Source organism: Quercus robur, chromosome 9, assembly GCF_932294415.1.
Source record: "Quercus robur chromosome 9, dhQueRobu3.1, whole genome shotgun sequence".
Classification (NCBI taxonomy): Eukaryota; Viridiplantae; Streptophyta; class Magnoliopsida; order Fagales; family Fagaceae; genus Quercus; species Quercus robur.
In genome coordinates this window covers 55,769,444-55,776,639 of record NC_065542.1, presented here as the reverse complement: position 1 = coordinate 55,776,639, position 7,196 = coordinate 55,769,444, and positions in this window count along the sequence as shown.

Below are 7,196 nucleotides of genomic sequence, written 5' to 3'. Positions count from 1 at the left end.
CCCCAGAGGCTTGGGTCCGAGGACCATACAAGGCCTTGGTTCTGTCCAAAACTTGTATTGTCTTTGCAAGTAGTTGGTTTCCCCAGAGGCTTGGGTCCGATGACCATACAAGGCCTTGGTTCTGTCCAAAACTTGTATTGTCTTTGTAAGTAGTTGGTTTCCCTAGAGGCTTGGGTCCGAGGACCATAGAAGGCCTTGGTTCTGTCCAAAACTTGTATTGTCTTTTTAAGTAGGCGGTTTCCCCAGAGGCTCGGGTCCGAGGACCATACAAGGCCTTGGTTCTGTCCAAAACTTGTATTGTCTTTTTAAGTAGTTGGTTTCCCCAGAGGCTTGGGTCCGAGGACCATACAAGGCCTTGGTTCTGTCCAAAACTTGTATTGTCTTTGCAAGTAGTTGGTTTCCCCAGAGGCTTGGGTCCGATGACCATACAGGGCCTTGGTTCTGTCCAAAACTTGTATTGTCTTTGTAAGTAGTTGGTTTCCCCAGAGGCTTGGGTCCGAGGACCATAGAAGGCCTTGGTTCTGTCCAAAACTTGTATTGTCTTTGTAAGTAGTTGGTTTCCCCAGAGGCTTGGGTCCGAGGACCATACAAGGCCTTGGTTCTGTCCAAAACTTGTATTGTCTTTTTAAGTAGTTGGTTTCCCCAGAGGCTTGGGTCCGAGGACCATACAAGGCCTTGGTTCCGTCCAAAACTTGTATTGTCTTTGTAAATAGTTGGTTTCCCCAGAGGCTTGGGTCCGAGGACCATACAAGGCCTTGGTTCTGTCCAAAACTTGTATTGTCTTTTTAAGTAGTTGGTTTCCCCAGAGGCTTGGGTCCGAGGACCATACAAGGCCTTGGTTCTGTCCAAAACTTGTATTGTCTTTTTAAGTGGTTGGTTTCCCCAGAGGCTTGGGTCCGAGGACCATACAAGGCCTTGGTTCTGTCCAAAACTTGTATTGTCTGTGTAAGTAGTTGGTTTCCCCAGAGGCTTGGGTCCGAGGACCATAGAAGGCCTTGGTTCTGTCCAAAACTTGTATTGTCTTTGTAAGTAGTTGGTTTCCCCAGAGGCTTGAGTCCGAGGACCATACAAGGCCTTGGTTCTGTCCAAAACTTGTATTGTCTTTTTAAGTAGTTGGTTTCCCTAGAGGCTTGGGTCCGAGGACCATACAAGGCCTTGGTTCTGTCCAAAACTTGTATTGTCTTTGTAAGTAGTTGGTTTCCCCAGAGGCTTGGGTCCGAGGACCATACAAGGCCTTGGTTCTGTCCAAAACTTGTATTGTCTTTTTAAGTAGTTGGTTTCCGCAGAGGCTTGGGTCCGAGGACCATACAAGGCCTTGGTTCTGTCCAAAACTTGTATTGTCTTTGTAAGTAGTTGGTTTCCCCAGAGGCTTGGGTCCGAGGACCATAGAAGGCCTTGGTTCTGTCCAAAACTTGTATTGTCTGTGTAAGTAGTTGGTTTCCCCAGAGGCTTGGGTCCGAGGACCATACAAGGCCTTGGTTCTGTCCAAAACTTGTATTGTCTTTTTAAGTAGTTGGTTTCCCCAGAGGCTTGGGTCCGAGGACCATACAAGGCCTTGGTTCTGTCCAAAACTTGTATTGTCTTTGTAAGTAGTTGGTTTCCCCAGAGGCTTGGGTCCGAGGACCATACAAGGCCTTGGTTCTGTCCAAAACTTGTATTGTCTTTTTAAGTAGGCGGTTTCCCCAGAGGCTTGGGTCCGAGGACCATACAAGGCCTTGGTTCTGTCCAAAACTTGTATTGTCTTTTTAAGTAGTTGGTTTCCCCAGAGGCTTGGGTCCGAGGACCATACAAGGCCTTGGTTCTGTCCAAAACTTGTATTGTCTTTGCAAGTAGTTGGTTTCCCCAGAGGCTTGGGTCCGATGACCATACAGGGCCTTGGTTCTGTCCAAAACTTGTATTGTCTTTTTAAGTAGTTGGTTTCCCCAGAGGCTTGGGTCCGAGGACCATAGAAGGCCTTGGTTCTGTCCAAAACTTGTATTGTCTTTTTAAGTAGTTGCTTTCCCCAGAGGCTTGGGTCCGAGGACCATAGAAGGCCTTGGTTCTGTCCAAAACTTGTATTGGCTTTGTAAGTAGTTGGTTTCCCCAGAGGCTTGGGTCCGAGGACCATAGAAGGCCTTGGTTCTGTCCAAAACTTGTATTGTCTTTGTAAGTAGTTGGTTTCCCCAGAGGCTTGGGTCCGAGGACCATACAAGGCCTTGGTTCTGTCCAAAACTTGTATTGTCTTTTTAAGTAGTTGGTTTCCCCAGAGGCTTGGGTCCGAGGACCATACAAGGCCTTGGTTCTGTCCAAAACTTGTATTGTCTTTTTAAGTAGTTGGTTTCCCCAGAGGCTTGGGTCCGAGGACCATACAAGGCCTTGGTTCCGTCCAAAACTTGTATTGTCTTTGTAAATAGTTGGTTTCCCCAGAGGCTTGGGTCCGAGGACCATACAAGGCCTTGGTTCTGTCCAAAACTTGTATTGTCTTTTTAAGTAGTTGGTTTCCCCAGAGGCTTGGGTCCGAGGACCATACAAGGCCTTGGTTCTGTCCAAAACTTGTATTGTCTTTTTAAGTGGTTGGTTTCCCCAGAGGCTTGGGTCCGAGGACCATAGAAGGCCTTGGTTCTGTCCAAAACTTGTATTGTCTGTGTAAGTAGTTGGTTTCCCCAGAGGCTTTTGTCCGAGGACCATACAAGGCCTTGGTTCTGTCCAAAACTTGTATTGTCTTTTTAAGTAGTTGGTTTCCCTAGAGGCTTGGGTCCGAGGACCATACAAGGCCTTGGTTCTGTCCAAAACTTGTATTGTCTTTGTAAGTAGTTGGTTTCCCCAGAGGCTTGGGTCCGAGGACCATACAAGGCCTTGGTTCTGTCCAAAACTTGTATTGTCTTTTTAAGTAGTTGGTTTCCGCAGAGGCTTGGGTCCGAGGACCATACAAGGCCTTGGTTCTGTCCAAAACTTGTATTGTCTTTTTAAGTAGTTGGTTTCCCCAGAGGCTTGGGTCCGACGACCATACAAGGCCTTGGTTCTGTCCAAAACTTGTATTGTCTTTGTAAGTAGTTGGTTTCCCCAGAGGCTTGGGTCCGAGGACCATACAAGGCGTGGTTCTGTCCAAAACTTGTATTGTCTTTTTAAGTAGTTGGTTTCCCTAGAGGCTTGGGTCCGAGGACCATACAAGGCCTTGGTTCTGTCCAAAACTTGTATTGTCTTTTTAAGTAGTTGGTTTCCCCAGAGGCTTGGGTCCGAGGACCATAGAAGGCCTTGGTTCTGTCCAAAAATTGTATTGTCTTTGTAAGTAGTTGGTTTCCCCAGAGGCTTGGGTCCGAGGACCATACAAAGCCTTGGTTCTGTCCAAAACTTGTATTGTCTTTGTAAGTAGTTGGTTTCCCCAGAGGCTTGGGTCCGAGGACCATAGAAGGCCTTGGTTCTGTCCAAAACTTGTATTGTCTTTGTAAGTAGTTGGTTTCCCCAGAGGCTTGGGTCCGAGGACCATACAAAGCCTTGGTTCTGTCCAAAACTTGTATTGTCTTTGTAAGTAGTTGGTTTCCCCAGAGGCTTGGGTCCGAGGACCATAGAAGGCCTTGGTTCTGTCCAAAACTTGTATTGTCTTTGTAAGTAGTTGGTTTCCCCAGAGGCTTGGGTCCGAGGACCATACAGGGCCTTGGTTCTGTCCAAAACTTGTATTGTCTTTGTAAATAGTTGGTTTCCCCAGAGGCTTGGGTCCGAGGACCATACAAGGCCTTGGTTCTGTCCAAAACTTGTATTGTCTTTTTAAGTAGTTGGTTTCCCTGAGGCTTGGGTCCGAGGACCATACAAGGCCTTGGTTCTGTCCAAAACTTGTATTGTCTTTTTAAGTGGTTGGTTTCCCCAGAGGCTTGGGTCCGAGAACCATAGAAGGCCTTGGTTCTGTCCAAAACTTGTATTGTCTTTGTAAGTAGTTGGTTTCCCCAGAGGCTTGGGGCCGAGGACCATACAAGGCCTTGGTTCTGTCCAAAACTTGTATTGTCTTTTTAAGTAGTTGGTTTCCCCAGAGGCTTGGGTCCGAGGACCATACAAGGCCTTGGTTCCGTCCAAAACTTGTATTGTCTTTGTAAATAGTTGGTTTCCCCAGAGGCTTGGGTCCGAGGACCATACAAGGCCTTGGTTCAGTCCAAAACTTGTATTGTCTTTTTAAGTAGTTGGTTTCCCCAGAGGCTTGGGTCCGAGGACCATACAAGGCCTTGGTTCTGTCCAAAACTTGTATTGCCTTTTTAAGTGGTTGGTTTCCCCAGAGGCTTGGGTCCGAGGACCATACAAGGCCTTGGTTCTGTCCAAAACTTGTATTGTCTTTTTAAGTAGTTGGTTTCCCCAGAGGCTTGGGTCCGAGGAAAATACAAGGCCTTGGTTCTGTCCAAAACTTGCATTGTCTTTGTAAGTAGTTGGTTTCCCCAGAGGCTTGGGTCCGAGGACCATACAAGGCCTTGGTTCTGTCCAAAACTTGTATTGTCTTTGTAAGTTGTTGGTTTCCCCAGAGGCTTGGGTCCGAGGACCATACAAGGCCTTGGTTCTGTCCAAAACTTGTATTGTCTTTGTAAGTAGTTGGTTTCCCCAGAGGCTTGGGTCCGAGGACCATAGAAGGCCTTGGTTCTGTCCAAAACTTGTATTGTCTTTGTAAGTAGTTGGTTTCCCCAGAGGCTTGGGTCCGAGGACCATACAAGGCCTTGGTTCTGTCCAAAACTTGTATTGTCTTTTTAAGTAGTTGGTTTCCCCAGAGGCTTGGGTCCGAGGACCATACAAGGCCTTGGTTCTGTCCAAAACTTGTATTGTCTTTGTAAGTAGTTGGTTTCTCCAGAGGCTTGGGTCCGAGGACCATACAAGGCCTTGGTTCTGTCCAAAACTTGTATTGTCTTTTTAAGTAGTTGGTTTCCCCAGAGGCTTGGGTCCGACGACCATACAAGGCCTTGGTTCTGTCCAAAACTTGTATTGTCTTTGTAAGTAGTTGGTTTCCCCAGAGGCTTGGGTCCGAGGACCATACAAGGCGTGGTTCTGTCCAAAACTTGTATTGTCTTTTTAAGTAGTTGGTTTCCCCAGAGGCTTGGGTCCGAGGACCATACAAGGCCTTGGTTCTGTCCAAAACTTGTATTGTCTTTTTAAGTAGTTGGTTTCCCCAGAGGCTTGGGTCCGAGGACCATAGAAGGCCTTGGTTCTGTCCAAAAATTGTATTGTCTTTGTAAGTAGTTGGTTTCCCCAGAGGCTTGGGTCCGAGGACCATACAAAGCCTTGGTTCTGTGCAAAACTTGTATTGTCTTTGTAAGTAGTTGGTTTCCCCAGAGGCTTGGGTCCGAGGACCATAGAAGTCCTTGGTTCTGTCCAAAACTTGTATTGTCTTTGTAAGTAGTTGGTTTCCCCAGAGGCTTGGGTCCGAGGACCATACAAGGCCTTGGCTCTGTCCAAAACTTGTATTGTCTTTTTAAGTAGTTGGTTTCCCCAGAGGCTTGGGTCCGAGGACCATACAGGGCCTTGGTTCTGTCCAAAACTTGTATTGTCTTTGTAAATAGTTGGTTTCCCCAGAGGCTTGGGTCCGAGGACCATACAAGGCCTTGGTTCTGTCCAAAACTTGTATTGTCTTTTTAAGTAGTTGGTTTCCCTGAGGCTTGGGTCCGAGGACCATACAAGGCCTTGGTTCTGTCCAAAACTTGTATTGTCTTTTTAAGTGGTTGGTTTCCCCAGAGGCTTGGGTCCGAGAACCATAGAAGGCCTTGGTTCTGTCCAAAACTTGTATTGTCTTTGTAAGTAGTTGGTTTCCCCAGAGGCTTGGGGCCGAGGACCATACAAGGCCTTGGTTCTGTCCAAAACTTGTATTGTCTTTTTAAGTAGTTGGTTTCCCCAGAGGCTTGGGTCCGAGAACCATAGAAGGCCTTGGTTCTGTCCAAAACTTGTATTGTCTTTGTAAGTAGTTGGTTTCCCCAGAGGCTTGGGTCCGAGGACCATAGAAGGCCTTGGTTCTGTCCAAAACTTGTATTGTCTTTTTAAGTAGTTGGTTTCCCCAGAGGCTTGGGTCCGAGGACCATACAAGGCCTTGGTTCTGTCCAAAACTTGTATTGTCTTTTTAAGTAGTTGGTTTCCCCAGAGGCTTGGGTCCGAGAACCATAGAAGGCCTTGGTTCTGTCCAAAACTTGTATTGTCTTTTTAAGTAGTTGGTTTCCCCAGAGGCTTGGGGCCGAGGACCATACAAGGCCTTGGTTCTGTCCAAAACTTGTATTGTCTTTTTAAGTAGTTGGTTTCCCCAGAGGCTTGGGTCCGAGGAAAATACAAGGCCTTGGTTCTGTCCAAAACTTGCATTGTCTTTGTAAGTAGTTGGTTTCCCCAGAGGCTTGGGTCCGAGGACCATACAAGGCCTTGGTTCTGTCCAAAACATGTATTGTCTTTTTAAGTTGTTGGTTTCCCCAGAGGCTTGGGTCCGAGGACCATACAAGGCCTTGGTTCTGTCCAAAACTTGTATTGTCTTTGTAAGTAGTTGGTTTCCCCAGAGGCTTGGGTCCGAGGACCATAGAAGGCCTTGGTTCTGTCCAAAACTTGTATTGTCTTTGTAAGTAGTTGGTTTCCCCAGAGGCTTGGGTCCGAGGACCATACAAGGCCTTGGTTCTGTCCAAAACTTGTATTGTCTTTTTAAGTAGTTGGTTTCCCCAGAGGCTTGGGTCCGAGGAAAATACAAGGCCTTGGTTCTGTCCAAAACTTGCATTGTCTTTGTAAGTAGTTGGTTTCCCCAGAGGCTTGGGTCCGAGGACCATACAAGGCCTTGGTTCTGTCCAAAACATGTATTGTCTTTTTAAGTAGTTGGTTTCCCCAGAGGCTTGGGTCCGAGGACCATACAAGGCCTTGGTTCTGTCCAAAACTTGAATTGTCTTTTTAAGTAGTTGGTTTCCCCAGAGGCTTGGGTCCGAGAACCATAGAAGGCCTTGGTTCTGTCCAAAACTTGTATTGTCTTTGTAAGTAGTTGGTTTCCCCAGAGGCTTGGGGCCGAGGACCATACAAGGCCTTGGTTCTGTCCAAAACTTGTATTGTCTTTTTAAGTAGTTGGTTTCCCCAGAGGCTTGGGTCCGAGGAAAATACAAGGCCTTGGTTCTGTCCAAAACTTGCATTGTCTTTGTAAGTAGTTGGTTTCCCCAGAGGCTTGGGTCCGAGGACCATACAAGGCCTTGGTTCTGTCCAAAACTTGTATTGTCTTTGTAAGTAGTTGGTTT